The 16,642-nt window shown below is 39.5% G+C and overlaps 1 protein-coding gene across 2 annotated transcripts in view; it reads left to right on the forward strand.

Moving 5' to 3' along the window:
* The first annotated feature begins 3,463 nt into the window (after positions 1 to 3,463).
* The window catches only part of LOC134205627 (rho GTPase-activating protein 190), a 112,958-nt gene continuing 99,779 nt past the window's right edge, over positions 3,464 to 16,642 (forward strand). The window contains exon 1 of one of the 2 annotated variants that reach the window (XM_062681045.1): positions 3,464 to 4,152. The gene's annotated coding sequence lies outside the window, so the exon portion shown is untranslated. The remainder of the gene's footprint in view (positions 4,153 to 16,642) is intronic. The other variant, XM_062681044.1, reaches the window with a different exon arrangement.

Raw genomic sequence — 16,642 nt, forward strand, 5'->3', positions numbered from 1 at the left:
GAAGCACCACAACCGCTGCACTATGCCCGGTGCCCCGAATCAGAGAATCGACTGGTATTATGGCGAATGTGAGCAGTTAATTGAGGAGAAGAATGCAGCATGGGCTATATTACTGCAACACCGCACGAGAGCGAACGAGGCACGATACAAACGGGCGCGGAACAGACAAAACTTGATATTTTGGAGGAAAAAGCGCCAGCAGGAAGATCGAGACCATGAAGAAACGGAGCAACCGTACCGCGCTTATAACGCACGTAAGTTCTATGAAAAGTTAAACCGTTCACAGCCCGATATATGTAAGGTCATAAACAGGAACCTTCTTACGAACGAGCGTGAGTTGATCCAAAGGTGGCGGCAGCACTACGAAAAGCACCTGAATGGCGATGTGGCAGACAACGGTGGCGATACGGTAATGAACCTGGGAATACGCGCGCAGGGCATACAACTTCCAGCTCCAAATCTCCAGGAAATCCAGGAAGAGATCGGCCGTCTGAAAACAACAAAGCCCCTGGAGCTGACCGACTACTAGGATAGATGTTTAAATATGGTGGTGCGGCATTGGCTAGAGCTCTGCACTGGGTAATTACCAACATTTGGGAATGTGAGGTTCTGCCGCAGGAGTGTATGGAAGGTGTTGTGTGTCCCATCTACGAAAAGGGCGATTGTAGCAACTACCGTGCAATCACATTGCTGAGCGTCGCCTACAAGGTACTCTCCCAAATTTTACGCCGCCGACTAACACCAATCGCAAGAGAGCTCGTGGGGCAGTACCAGGCGGGATTTATGGATGAATGCTCTACCACAGATCAGGAGTTCGCCGTACGTCAGGTATTGCAGAAATGCCGCGAATACAACGTGCCCACACATCCTCTATTAACCGACTTCGAAGCCGCATATGATACAATCGATCGGAACCAGCTATGGCAACTAATGCACGAAAACGGATTTCCGGATAAACTGAAACGGTTGATCAAGGCGACGATGGATCGGGTGATGTGCGTAGTTCGAGTTTCAGGGACATTCTCGAGTCTCTTTGAAACGCACGTCAAGGTGATGGTCTTTCGTGTTTGCTATTCAACATTTCTTTGGAAGGGGTGATACGAAGGTTAGGGATTGACACATATATGCTTTGGATTAGAAATGGATTGGATTTGGATTGAATTTGAATTTATTGTGGATTGGTTTTCGATTGGATTTGATTTGTATCGGATTTGAATAGGATTTTAATTGCATTTGGACGAGATTTGGTGTAGAATGATTTTGGATTAGATTCGTATGGATTTGAATTGGATTTTGATTAAACTTTGATTTAAACTTTGGATTTAGATTGGATCTGAATGGAATTAAATTGCATTTAAATTGGATTTGCATATTTCATTCCTTTTGAAATGAATAGATGCAGGGCCGTATTTAGGGGGAGGCCGGGGGAGGGCATGGCCTCGGGCCCCCACAAATCTTATGTACCAAAACCAACCTTTTTTGTACATTTTGGGAGCCCCACAAGCTGTCGGCCCCGAGGCCCCCTTCCGGCTAAATCCGGCCCTGGATAGATGTAAGTTTGGACTTGAATTGGATTTGGCTACGGTTCAAGCCGTAGATTGATTGTATTACATTTTAAATCTTTTTGAAGAATTGAGAAAGGAATTTTGAATTTAAATTTATTCGACAATAAAAAAAAGTAGTAACAATAGAGTTTGATGTGGATAATATTTGTTCAAGGATCAACAATATGAAGCTATAAAATCTTTCTACATTTATTACACATCTAGAGAGTAGAGGTGGAGAAGAATGTAGTAGATAAGATCAGGTCTATAAAGTATCGAAAGAAAAAAAGTGATTTACTGTACTGCATTGTGGTATTGGCAATCAGTTGATTTTTGTAATTTGAATACGCTCTTTTGGTATGAACTTCTTTTGAATGGGTAGCAAGCTAACTTATTTTGAAACATGTCGAATTATTGTGTCAAAAGCGGAGAGCGGATCAGTTTGCTGAGTATTGTTGCGACGAACGGACAAGCCTAGTAACCTCGTCTAGATCACGACACTAATGATGTGGAATAAGCACATAAGACAATTTTAATGCCTTGATTTATTTTTGGATAAAATAAAAATAAAAGCCTATTCAGATTACGAGCATTGACGAGGTATTTGACGTGATAATTGATAATGAGAAATGAAATTAAAATAGGATGAATGAACTTGGACATCAAGATACTCTTTATCATACCAAATACCTCGTAAATAATTGTAATCTGAATATTCTATAACCACCTATAACGTTCATTTCAAAAAACGATGCGCAGGGTAACAAGTTCTGAATAGTGTATTGATCTAATCTTTTCGCAATTTATTTTCTTGACCATCAACTACCCCTGTGGAAACGAAAATATTCGGATCAGTCTGATTCTCGGATACGTCATCCCATTCATTCGACTTCTTTCATTCACGAACGTCTCCGGTCACCAGGATCTCGCGTATCTCTTTTTGCATACGACCGTACATACCTCCACAGCTAATGAGCGCGAATGAGACAGAACGAAAGCAAAAACTGCACAACATCCATCACACTGTCAAACGGGACCTCTTTGCAGAACAAAAGAAGACCTTCGCTTTGCTCCAGTGTTCGTGTAGTGCTGGAACGGTATTTTGTGTGTGTTTCGAGTCGAATGCAAAGTGGTCCCTGAGGGACATATATGCGATATGAAATTAAATTAAGATAAGTAACTTTTTTAAATTACGTGAATTGTGCATAACTGTCCCATATTCATATACTCTAGATGATCCGCACATATTTATCGGCGGAAATCCATAAATTTGAGTTTTAAGATTTTCATGTGCGCACATAATAATTCGCTATCGGCACTTCAAACAAATTAGTGCAATATATAATGGATTTGGATATATATAAAACGAATTTTATTAGGTGAACAAATGAATCACAAGTGCGTAATTAGCTGATGATAATCTATTAGGGAACACATATATATCACGTGCAGATTATTCTATATATAGTTAAGGAAAATGTGAAGCAAAAGCTTTCTATCTATGATTCCAGGACTATTTTTTTCTTTCTTACACATATTAGAGAGAAGTTGTATAGGTATTTAGACTGTACCACTTAGTCCTTTCCTTTTTATCTAGCGAATTGCGTTTGGGGCTTAACTTTCCGGAACATAACCTAAGTAAAAGTCCTGACCTAAGTAAAAGTCCTGTAACTGGTAGGCTATCGTAACAAATAAATATACTTATACTTATACTTATAATCGCTTATTTTTGTACCTTAGGGACCACTGTGCAGCGTGTTGTTTGTCATCTTGTTTGCTGTCATTCCGTTCCGTTCCTCGACGAAGCTGGCGAAGGCAGACGTAAACGGTATCGTGTGTGCATATACAAACGAGAAGACCCGAGTATGTGTTTGTGTCCATCCATTCATGCGGTATGCAGTAGTGTGTGTGTCGTAAGTTGAAGGCAGCAGTCAGTAAGCAGACAGACATGGTGAAAAATTTTGTTCGCATCGCAGTCTCGAATAGTGCAAACAAGCTGGAAAATCGTGCAGAAAATCCGTGAAATCGTGCGTGTGAGCGAATCGGTCTTGGGACGGTCGCCTTTTGCGTGAAACGGTCACGTTTTGCCGGGGGTAACTCGATTTCTGTGTTGCTCAGGTTGAAGTCAATTTTTTTTCCTGAAACATGTGAAAAAACAGGATCCAGCAATCAGTCTGTGACAAGTTGATGGTGAATGGGTTGCTGAGATTTCTGGCAGGGTGAAAAAAGGTAAAAAGGTGTCTGTGCTTAACATCCATTTCCTACCGCGAGCATCTGAAAAATTAAGTGGAAAATTGCTCCCGGAGGACACTGAAGTGATATGCAAATGAAAAAGTGGCTCAATAGCAGTGTAAATGCAATTACAAGAGCAAGTGCGATTTAAATTCCGTGAATAAGAAAAGGCAACACCTTCTCCTTGTTCCCTCAACCGTCGTCATCGTCATCGTAGTCGTCGGCCTCGGCCTGCGCCCTAGAGCCAGCGGAGTCAATTTTGTCAATCGAGGAGCCCCATCACTCGGCGGATTCCCGAGAAATCAAAAGCGCAAGTTTGCCGATAAAGTTTGACGCAATTATTGTGAACATCGTGGGAAGGAAGCTTTCATTACTGGTAAGAAACTTTGATTGTCATCGTTATTCACTGTGGGTTCTGGGGCCACGCAAAGGTGTTTAATCCTACAAAATCCTTGGACATTTTTTTCCTTGGAAGGACACGAACCCTCACGCATACGCACAGTTTTCCATCAGATTGGAATCCCGGTCTTCGCGATAGCAGCAAGCAAAGCAGCAGTCTGGGTACGGTTTCGCTGATGTGTGTGCGTTTTGGGCAGGATGGACAAAGCTAGACGACGAGTCTACAGGTTGGGCAGGAGGGGCATGTTTATTGATTTTCCAATATTGTTTTCCTGCGCTCGCGACAGTGGAGTTTGCAAATGCGAATTTGTTGTGTTTGATTTGTGGAAACAAAAGGATCACTTCTTCTTCTTCTTATTGGCATTACGTCCCCACACTGGGACAGAGCCGCCTCGCAGCTTAGTGTTCATTAAGCACTTCCACAGTTATTATCTGCGAGGTTTCTAAGCCAGGTTACCATTTTTGCATTCGTATACAGCAACAGTTCGCTAACTGGGCGCTTTTTAACTGGACTGTTTTTTAACTGGGCGTTCGCTAACTGGGCCAAAGCCCAGTTAAAAAGCAGTTATCCGTCAAAAAACAACAACAAAGACTCATTGACGAGGGGATTCTGAATGGTATATTCTTTAAGCTTCATGTAAAACACGATCACAACAATGCATCGTGAATTCCCTCGTCAGCCCAGTTAAAAAGCGGCGTTCGGTAACTGGGCTGGCGTTTTAGCCCAGTTAGCGAACGGATGCTGTATCATGAGGCTAACACGATGATACTTTTATGCCCAGGGAAGTCGAGACAATTTCCAATCCAAAAATTGCCTAGACCGGCACCGGGAATCGAACCCAGCTACCCTCAGCATGGTCTTGCTTTGTAGCCGCACGGCTAAGGAGGGCCCCAAAAGGATCACTTGTTTTGTGATTTGTTGACAGCTTACGATCTGGGACTTGAAGAATTGACTAAAATATTATAAAAACTCGAATATACGAACATCAAACAAATCCGGCTATTTAATATTTATTTTTACCTGTTTCCTATTTAAAAAACAAATAAAAATTAAAATTTTCACCTGTGATAAGACGAGTCAAGTCTCGGGAACTTTTTCAAATCGGCGTATGTAACATTTTGATCAAGCTGAGAAAATGAGCTTGGAAGTTTTCAGATTTCATTTTTATTCCTATTTAGAAACTAATCATTTTTATTGCAATTGAATACACCTCAACGATACATTATGAAAAGGTTCATCGTCACTGACTCTGAAACCTGCACTGCGTGTGAACATTCCAGTTATTTCGATAAAAATATATGTTACAACGTTCTGCAACAGATAAATCACATACGTCGTTTTGATACGTCAGCATGACCGAGGTCATGCTACTTTCGTCGAAATGTTACGCTGCTTAGTACTATTCTATTTAATTCCACCACGGTGTAATTTTTACAGTGTCTCGTATTGAAGTACGTAGTACGAGACATTGAAGACGGGCTTACAGTTGAGCTTGATATACTTAACTGTAAAGATTACAACGTAATGGAATTAAATGAAATAGTACTAAACCCGCCTTATGAAGACAAATGAAGACATTCCACTAAAAGAGCTTAATAAATTTTTCATTTTAATGTTGTTGCTCTCAACATGAAACTTTATAATTGTTGTTTCGTAAACATTCACTATAATGTATTTAAAAAGTTAAAAGTGTTTTTAATGTTTACCTTCCTCTGAAAGTAATGTTGAACTAAACTTGTTTAAAAAACACAAATAAAATTAATGAAATAAACTTTCTCTGACATTCATCTTAATATAGTTTTTATAACAGAAACAGGAGCCTTACGAGCAAAGGTGTAGGATTGCCAATCCGGAGATGACGAGTTCGATTCTCGGTCCGGTCTAGGATGTTTTTGGGTTGAAAGCTTTCTCGACACCCTGGGCATAGTGTATCCATTGTACTTGCCACACAATATACATACTCATGCAATGACGGACATAGAAAAGCTTTCAACTAATAACTGAGGAAATGCTAATAGAATATTAAGTTGAAAAGCAGGCCAAATTCCAGTTGGAATGTAGAGCCATAGAAGAAGAAGAAGATACAGAAACATTCGAGTCTCTTCATGTACATGTCTGATCTGTAAATTAAATTTAGCTATTGACATTGTACCAAATTGATAATATGCTTCGAAAGATTTTGGTAATGAAATTGCTTAATGAAGAAAAGATCTCCTGTGTTTATCTGCCCGTTTGACCGGCCTAGATCGCACACGGGCGAGGTATAGCCCCAAGTCATTCCAATCTTTGGAGCCAACCTCTAGCCTCTCGAAGTTATGGATCTAATTTGCCGGCTCCCTTTACCTACGACTAGAGACTCTAAGTCTTGGAAACCTGCTGCGAATTCGGTACAATCTGTTGAAAGATTGCCTAGCCCAGTCTTCGATTTTCAAAGTCCAAGAAGAGAACATCAACACAGAAATTTGATACCATGCTCTATCAGCAGCCTGTCCAACCATGAAGGTTTGTGGAAGAGTTCCAAGACTAGTGTGAGTGTAAACAGAAAAGAGAACACTTCTAATGCCTCATGCTGGCTTCTCGAAGAAAAGGATTTATGTTGCCATGATTACCTTTGCCGGTATGGAACTACCCAACAGGCTGCGGAAGTTGGCCTGCATTTCAACTCAGTGTTCAATTTGCATTTCCTAAGTTATTAATTGAAAGCTTTTTGATGCCCGCCAAATGCATGAATATGCATCTTGTGTGACAAGTACAATGGATACAATATGCCCAGAGGAGCCGAGAATGTTTCTCACCCGAAAACAGCCTAGGCCGAACCAAGAATAAAATTCGCCATCTCCGGATTGCTCGGAAGGCTAACTGAAGTCTCCAAAGGGAGGAGCCTAATGTCTGAACACGTTTTTATTGTATTATGCAAAGATAGAAGATATTCCTTTAAATTGAAGCATCTGTCCTGTATAAGGCAAAGAGAAAATATAACGCCTTTTTTAAATAATCGAGTCTGACCAGCGTAAGGGAGGAGATTTTTTTTTAAATGGACACAATTTCCCGATATAAGGCAAAGAGAGGAGATATTCCCTTCCTTAAAAGAGCGCATATGCATGGTATAAGGCAAAGATAGAAAAACCCCTTTTCAAATAATCATGTCTTACGTTTGCCCATAATATTTTTAGGAGATACAGATGAGAAGGGATTATCTTCGAAAGAACGCGTCTGCCAGTGGCATGACGTTATTAAATTTTCAATACTGCTACTGTTCTATACCATTTTTATCACAGAAAATTCCTATCTGCTTGATAACACGTTCCGCAAAAAGTTATTCCACGAAAAGGTACAATCTGTCAAATACTTTCCGCGAAAAGTTACAATCGCATTTGTATCGTACCAATAGCATACTAATGATGTCATATCAAACAGTTATAACCCTTGATAAAATAAAACGATTTAATTTGTAGCTTTCCATTACACGACAAAACATGGTACGAAAGTTACAATGTCCAACACATCAGTGAGGAAAATAATTTCTAGTACAGTATAATAGTTATCTAGTAATTAAAACAAATAAGGAAACTCAAGTAAAACAATGTATTTGTAGTCTACAATGCTTGGCGAAACTCAAATAATAAGTGATTCTTCAGTGGTATTCAATCCGCTTCCCTTATAGTACCGTATTCCGGGGTAACATTGATCAGTTTAACCATTTTCAAGAAATGAATAAATTATTATTTTCTGTTATTACAAGTACTTATTGTGAGTTAGGTATCTTAATCTTGACTAAATTTGCTGCTGAATGATATAACCTTCGGATGAATTTGCATTTATTTTTCGCCAAAATTTGAAAAATAAAATCAACATTATTTTTTGAACTCACAGCAAGCTGCCAAAAAAGCACTCAAAACAAATATAATTTACAAAATTGAGCTCGTACCTATGTCCTATAATTGTGTGATAAGTCATCTTATTTTCTTGGTTGATCAATATTTTGATTTTTTATTGTTGAAAACCCAGATAATTCTATTAGCGGTGATGATGCCTTTCTTGAAACAATCGATGCACATCGCCTCAGCGTAAAAGATTCCAACTATAATTGCAGACCTTATGGCGTTTACAGACGCTTGCTTGCATTATAGATAAATGATTGAAACGTTTGATGATCAAAATTACATCAAATTGAAAATTAAAAAACTCGACAAAAACATTTTTAAGTTAAAAGTTATCAAATAATCAAGAACAACAGTTTTATACGTTCAACATATAGCATTACTCATTTTTTTAAGTAATACAATTATAAAAATGTTCCCCTGGATTATGGTACTACTTTTTCATCATCTTCTTCTTCTTATTGGCATTACATCCCCACACTGGGACAGAGCCGCCTTGTAGCTTAGTGTTCATTAAGCACTTCCACAGTTATTAACTGCGAGTTTTCTAAGCCAGGTTACCATTTTTGCATTCGTATATCATGAGGCTAGCACGATGATACTTTTATGCCCAGGGAAGTCGAGACAATTTCCAATCCGAAAATTGCCTAGACCGGCACCGGGAATCGAACCCAGCCACCTTCAGTATAGTTTTGCTTTGTAACCGCGCGTCTTACCGCACGGCTTTTTTTCATAGTTTTGTTGTATATGGCGTAATGAAATGATAGGCCGCTTCCTCACATCCATAAACCTCCAAGTAACAAAATCAACATGCACAAGGAATATTTATTGTGAGATTTAATTATTTCTGTGATGATTGGTCCACCTTCAAAAAGCAAAGAGATGAGCCAGCCTAGGACTGTAAGTCTCTTGAATAAAGACAATCATAATAATACGTTCTCAGCAAAAGCAAAACAAAAAATTATACGTACGAAAAATACACGTCGTAAATGAAAGTGCTACTATTTCGATTTGTGCAGCATAATAAACGTTTAACCCTTATGTCATTGCAAACATCTATCTACTCTTATTAATTATTGTAGTAACCTTCACTGAGAGTTCATAACCTCACAGATGCTACCAGCTTTCTATACATTCGCTGCCACCCCCATTGCCAGTTACTATCATGACCAATTTCTCGCATCTAGAAGCCCATTCCACAACGTTGTATCAACTTCTTACAGCGCCCGTGCTTATTGCATACGTGAGCCAAATTCATAATTTTCATTTTCCACCTCTCGTCTAATCGTATTACCAACAAACTTCGCCGGTGCACTTTTTCCTCACTTCACATTTGTGTGTGCATCTTTCGCTCGATTTTCACACCGCGTGAACGTGAGAGGACACCACAATGACCACCATCCGCCCCGGTACGAATTGTCGGGTTCCCACGTAACCAAATACCATACCAATGATAATGCTGAGGCTTCGGCGGACGACCCCAATTGCTGTAGCTCTGACCGATCGACCGAGAAAAAAAAATCGCGATGACGATTGCGAAAAACTGAACAACAATATCGATGGGGTGGCCATTGCGAAACAAAATAGCCGGGTGTTGCGCAGCTGATGCTGGCTGTCGAGGTGCAGGCCGTCGACATCGGTGCAATCAATTTGCGTTCTGCTGCCGGACTACATATAAAGTGGGTGGTAGGATTGGCAACTGACAATGAAAATCGGTAACAACAGATGCCCCGTACCCCCGATGATGTCGGAGTAGGGTCCTGTGGGTTGAATATCCCGGAATCGTCCGTTGACCCGTGAAAGCGACACAACCACCGAGTAATATTGGGTTGGGCAAATAAGCAATGGCTCAGGAGGGGTTGTTCCATACTCGTACGAGTAGAGTTACACTGAGCGGGAAAGGCCAAAATCAAGTTTGGAGTTTGTTTATCAATCGAACATTCGCATATCAGTGCAGTTGGCGAATTTGATAAACTACTCAACCCTTCGCATACATATGCTTTTAATGTTCAACAAATAGATAGACTAAAAATCTTCGCATAGAAATAACGTCATGACTAAATACGCAGGAAGAGATTATGTTGTCGCATTATTGCTATTAGCACTCACTTTTAAAAACGTTCAGCTATCTGTTTAGTAATTAAGCTATTTTTGAGCATCTTGGGGAAAATTTTACACAATTGTAAGATTCCGTTCTTCCATTTACTTCCACTATGGTGAACTTGGTGTCAACGGATACGTATTTCGGTTTTCTATTTGAGATCTTCTTAGTGTTTTGCTATCGACAAGTCAATATTTGTCGTTCTGCAAGAAAAGGATGCATCATTAGACTGATTGCCTAACTTTCGTTGGAAATTACTCAGCTATAACTCCTTTATAACGTTCCTAGTTCCAAACGTGGCTAGGAAACTCCCAGGGTCGTTTTATGCGAAATTGTTGACAGTTCAGTATACAGGCAAACTCAGCATAAACGCAACATAATTTTTGAATGAACTTAAAGGGTGTTCATTAGACTGGCCCAGGAAACAAAAAGTTGTCTAATTCCACGGGGCACCCCCCAGGATTGTGTCTTTGGGTGAGAAAATCAATCTCTGAAAATTTCAGCTCAATCGCTTGTTGCATAAGCTGGCGCATTTGATTTGAAGTTTGTATGGGGATTTCAGCCAAAATGTATAGGAAAATACACCTCCGTCACTCATTCGAGCTGGAAATTGGTTCTGACTGCTCGATTGACCTTAGAATTGCAAAAACGGCAGTTGATATGCTACAGAACAATTTCACAGAACATTGTATGATGATTAAATGAACTTTTATATAGGTTTCGGCTGATGCGATTCGATCAAAAAATCCAAAAATACACAAATCAGCTCCGAATAAATCAGCCGAAAAGTATATAAAAGTTCATTTATTCATCATGCAATGTTTTGTGAAATTGCTATGTAGCATACCAACTGCCGTTTTTGCAATTCTGAGGTCAATCGAGCAATCAGAACCAATTTCCAGATCGAATGAGTGACGGAGGTGTATTTTCCTATACATTTTGGCGAAAATCCCCATACAAACTTCAAATCAAATGCGCCAGCTTATGCAACAAGCGATTGAGCTGAAATTTTCAGACATTGATTTTCTCACCCAAAGACACAATTCTGGGGGGTGCCCCGTGGAATTCGACAACATTTTTTTCTCCCCATACTAATCTGGGCCAGTCTAGTGTTCATTTACTAGGGTTGGAACTGAATAGCTATCACAATCGAACGTTTTCGAACTTTTGGAAGACGTCAAGAAGCGAGGGGTGAGAAACTATCTCTTAACGAAGTTTGCATCGAATTAAGGACGATATTTAGCTAATTGTGTGCCTTTCAAGAAATTCTAATTTCTATCTCCAAAGATAACTAGGTTTTTCTGGGGTAATACAACATGCTGACAAACATTATTTATTTGAACTATTGTTACCTAGTTTTGTTATACTTCCGTGATCACGAATTTTCCTATCATAACTTCTGATACACAATTTGGCTTATTACTAATAAAAATAACCAGCGCGACTTACGGTTTTTTCCGGATTACTGTGGGTCGTGGACTGACTTATGGAGCTGCTGGGGAACCACTGAATGGTATTGGCGATCGTCGATATCGCCCGCCCTACTGGCGTGTCAGATCGTGCCAGGTCGAAGTAATGGGTTGTTCCTTTAGGTATTGATGAGGAACCTCTGGCTCGGCTTGCCGCCCGGAAAGTCGAATGGATGGAAAGCTGATTCGATTATCCGTTTCGCCAGGTGGGAATTCTCGGGATTTCTTTAGTGGTCCGGAACAAGATGGCGTCTTCCACAATGGCGTCGAATACTACCGCTGGACCAACTACTGACCGACACTGGTCTCGAGGTATAGCTTTGGACTCTCCCTTGTAATGTCGAAGACCCCTCTTCTGCATTTGCCTCCAATGGAGAACAAGCAGGGTAGATTTCTGGCTCAGGGGAATCTGGGAAAATGGGAAGGTCCAGTCGGGAAGATTTGTCCACGTGGGCCGCCTGGTCTGTGGTTTTGGGCCTAAATAAACGGAAAAAGGCCGTGTTTGGCCTATTCAGGTCGGTATTAGTAACCTGACAAAGTACCATTCGAAGGTTTTTTCAAGCATCCTGGTAAATTACCTTTTTCCGCTGGGTTTTATTGCACACCGTTCTCTCAGAAGGCAAACTGTTTCCGTCAGTCACAGTACCCTATATGTCATACTAACTTTTAGGTTATGTTTTAAGCTTTTACAATTAATATTTAGTTTACCTTTATTTTTAATTTCACTACTAACAACTAGTTTTATTTTTAACAATCGTAATATTTTTTAGGACCAATAATCTAAAAGATTTAGAAAAGAAAATTACTAAAAAAGCACACTTATTTTTCAACTTTCACTACCTCGAATTATAACACGCGCCGCGCACTTCTAACTTCTTCGAAGTCTTGAGCCAGAAAGAAGAAATTAGTTTGGTTGAGATAGCAAGAAGTCCCTTTTCTATAAATCTCTGTTTACATCATTATTCTGACAATCCCTCTATCATCCATATCGAGAATCATATTGAATTTCATAAACTGAAATTTCTGTTCACCTTAAAATGCTTCGAAAATGAATTCCCGTGACCTCATACATAGATGGCAGCACCTAACCCATTGGACCAGTGGCGTATAAAGGAGATCACACAAATACCCGCATTTGGTGGAGCCAATGCTTAAATATCTGAAACCATCGGTTACACAGCTTGATAGGTACAGTTCCCTAACTGGGCGTTCGCTAACTGGGCCAAAGTCCAGTTAAAAAGCGGTTATCCGTCAAAAAACAAAAACAAAGTCTAGGCTGCGAAGGGAGTCGAAATGGTAAATTATCCTCGTTCCAAGTAAAACACCAATCATAAGAATGCATCGTAAATCCCCTCGTTAGCCCAGTTAAAAAGCGGCGCACGTTAAATGGACTGACGTTCTAGCCCAGTTAGCGAATGGTTGCTGGAATGAAAGCTGCGCCGCTGGTTTCAAAATGATACGACGTCGACAATTTTAAAAGTGGTGACTAAACGTTGGAGACCTTATGGCTAATGGTGGTTTTCCGTTGTGTATGTGGACATCCAATCGCCTGGAAGTAATTCAAGGTTGCTTAGCTTTACGATCCGTTAGGATCAATCTCTATTATAGCTCATGCCTATTGCATGGTACGGCGAAATACCCGAGGATCCATAGGAAATTCAGTATGAGTTCGGTCCTAAAATTGCTCAACTAGCAGCGCGCACGGTCGTTCGGTTCTGGAAATGAAATTCGACTCAACCGTGTTTCTGAATTGGTTACAAGCCCCAATCGCGTCGTATCGGCCAACCAGCTTGTCTTGATTCAACCCCATCTCCCAAAGCATTGCATTGGAAGAAGCTAAACATCTGCTTATCCGGCTGGTTCAGACACTATAGCTGTTAGTGTTATTCACAGGAGATGAAGGACTCCAAATCTAGTTTCTTCTTGATCAATCATCTGAACGCCTAAGACAGTCCAACGAGCCATATTTAATGAAACATCCTGTCCCGTAGGGGTATCCATCGGTGTTGTACTGAATCATTATCAGACGATAATTATTGCAGTTCTCATGAAAAAACTTTTCACGTGAAAACAGTAGGCGAGTTTGTACCGTGTACCGTCGTGCGGGGCTTCTTTTGAAAAATAAGGGGCTACTTTGGACATTTTAAAACAAGAATTATAACGAAAATTACTTTAAAATTGTCATTATCACCAATCGGGTGTCTTGTTGATAGTTGGACGGCAACTTTCTGTTACAAATTTGGTATTTTTTCCGTATAGTTTTTTCAAAAAATTAAAAATCCAAAGTAGCCCCCGGAATCAAAAGAAGCCCCGCACGACGGTACCATATTCTGCGCATTTAAGAAAATTTTGAAATAAAATCGTTGTTATCGAGAAACCATAATGATTTATGAATACCTTTATGTAGTAGTTGTGTAACTATAATCCACGGAAGACTATGAATCATTAAAATTTTGTTTAAATTGGCTAAGAACATATATTATTAATCGATTTGTGAATTGCCATATCATTCCTAATTCTGCGCACATATTTTGAAATGTTCCATATTCTGTGCTCAATGTTCCTAATGCTGCTCACAATAATAAACACTCAGTTGAGTTGAGTAATTTTTTGTCTCATGAAATGGTTTTGAACATTTATACAAATATTTCATTACTCTTGCACGTTTTTAGTACCATGTATGTTTCCTAAAATCTATATGAATACAACGTTTTACCGTTCTTGTACGCTAAGCATACAAAAAAAAAGTCCGCTCCAAAACGAGCTTTAATATAAGACCTGGCGAATCAGACCCAAACCCAATCGAATCAGCTGTGATGAATTGAAATGATGCCTATGTGTGCGTGTATGTGTGTATGATGTATGTGCACAAAGATCTTATTCATTTTTCAAGTCCATTATCCGTTAGCTCGCCTTCGCCACAAGTTGCTTTCGACGATCTATTTTTCTGTTACTCAACTTACCAGATTGGTTATTGTGTTCATGTCAATGGTCAAGTCACTGTTTGGCCTTGTTTACTAAAGTTCGTAGCATTTTTTAGATTTTCTTGTTTTATTCCAGCATTTTGAAATATGTTTCCTGGCCAAATAGTTGCTACGTTCAATACCTATCCATTCCGCGCGCACAATTAGGAACAGAAGGTTAAATTTTGTGCCATATTCTGCGCAACATAAAATGCTTTCTATAAGATAATTTTAACACTCTGAAAGCCGATTTTCATCATATTGAAGCAACAAATAATCTTCTTTTGTACTTCGCTTTAAAAAAAATGAGTCCAAATTTTTTTTTGCTTAAATTCGAGAAAAAATGGTTTAATTTATTGCTTTATAATCTACCCATGACAACGATAAATTCCCAACTTTTTGATGACATGTAAATAAATATAATAATAACAGTGAATAAAATTTAAAAAAATGTTTTAGTGTCAAAGTGAGCAGAATTAGGAGCCGGGCAGAATAAGGCTCGCTCATGGTACTCAAACGATAAAAAACATAGAATTTTCATGCATTCTTCTTCTTCTTGTTGGCATAACATCCCCACACTGGGACAGAGCCGCCTCGCAGCTTAGTGCTTATTAAGCACTTCCACAGTTATTATCCACAGTTATTAATCTGGCTTCTAAGCCAGATTACCATTACCATTTTTGCATTCGTATATCATGAGGCTAGCACGATGATACTTTTATGCCCAGGGAAGTCGAGACAATTTCCAATCCGAAAATTGCCTAGACCAGCACCGGGAATCGAACCCAGCCACCCTCAGCATGGTCTAGTTTTGTAGCCGCGCGTCTCACCGCACGACTAAGGAGGGCCCCCTCCATTACATTAATCTTTACCATGCATTAATCTTTACTAATATGGACCAATCAACGTAACTCATTTTGCACTCACCGCATCTAAACAATGGCGGCACTGTATTCGTATATTTCTATTCGTGTGTTTTTGACAGAACATGTCTACCGTGGCGCCATCTGTTCATTTCATAGCGGCAGTTTTTGCTTATTGACTGATCCATTGTCAATAGTCTCGTTATATCTTCTAGTATGCGTTATGGTTATATGATAGTAAATGTCAAATTAAGATAAGATTTTCAAACGATTCTTAATCGCTGTTGAGTTTTTATCACTTGAAAATTTAAAAGACATACATTAGTGCCTTCGTATGTTTTACGACTAAATCAACCCATATCGAACTATCGGGAGATCAATGACGACATCCATCTCTTAGCACCTCATAGATTTATAGCCAAACCATGGTGTCACTACCTGGAAGAAACCTGGAAAACCTGGAATTATCAGGGATTTTTCCCTATTTCGAAAAATCCTTTAATTCCGAGATGAACCAGCCAACGGATGAAAATCTCAAAAATGAAGCTAATAGTAATGATAAAACCAGGGAATTATCAGGGAATTCCCGATACTGGGATCTGAGCAAGGAAATTTCAAACATAACAAAATCCAAATAGGGGAACTGTTCCATTTTCCATCTCAGTGAACATATATTCATCTCATCGCAAAACAGAGGAATACAGCAAGAATCTTGTCGCTTCTTTTGGCTTACATGAGTGTCCACCGCTGAAAAAAATCACAAAACATAAAAGCAAATCAAATTCCTTTTCATTACTTTGTTTTTGATGGGATGGAAATGGGAGCAATGAGATGAAGCGCCGAACCGTTCCCCTATATCCCAAGAGAGAGAAGCAATGTCTAGAGCAGACTACAAAAAATCAGTAGTAAACTAAACTAACTTTCGTTCTCGATTTTTAATTGCTGTCGGCCTCCACCGACGGAGCTGAGCTTATATAATTCGCGTTTTGATAATTTTTGAAAATGCTTCCGAACGAATTCCTGTATAATTTACGAAGGCATTCTCTACTTTAACCCTTTCAGGACGACTTTTTTTTTACATTGATTAAACGTATTTTGGGGTTTTCCGCTCGATCCTGCAAAAACTAGTATAGAAATGCATCAGAAAATATATCTAGAAACAAAATGTCCAAAGCTGAGGATATGTTCA

Source organism: Armigeres subalbatus, chromosome 1, assembly GCF_024139115.2.
Source record: "Armigeres subalbatus isolate Guangzhou_Male chromosome 1, GZ_Asu_2, whole genome shotgun sequence".
In the NCBI taxonomy this organism is placed as follows: domain Eukaryota; kingdom Metazoa; phylum Arthropoda; class Insecta; order Diptera; family Culicidae; genus Armigeres; species Armigeres subalbatus.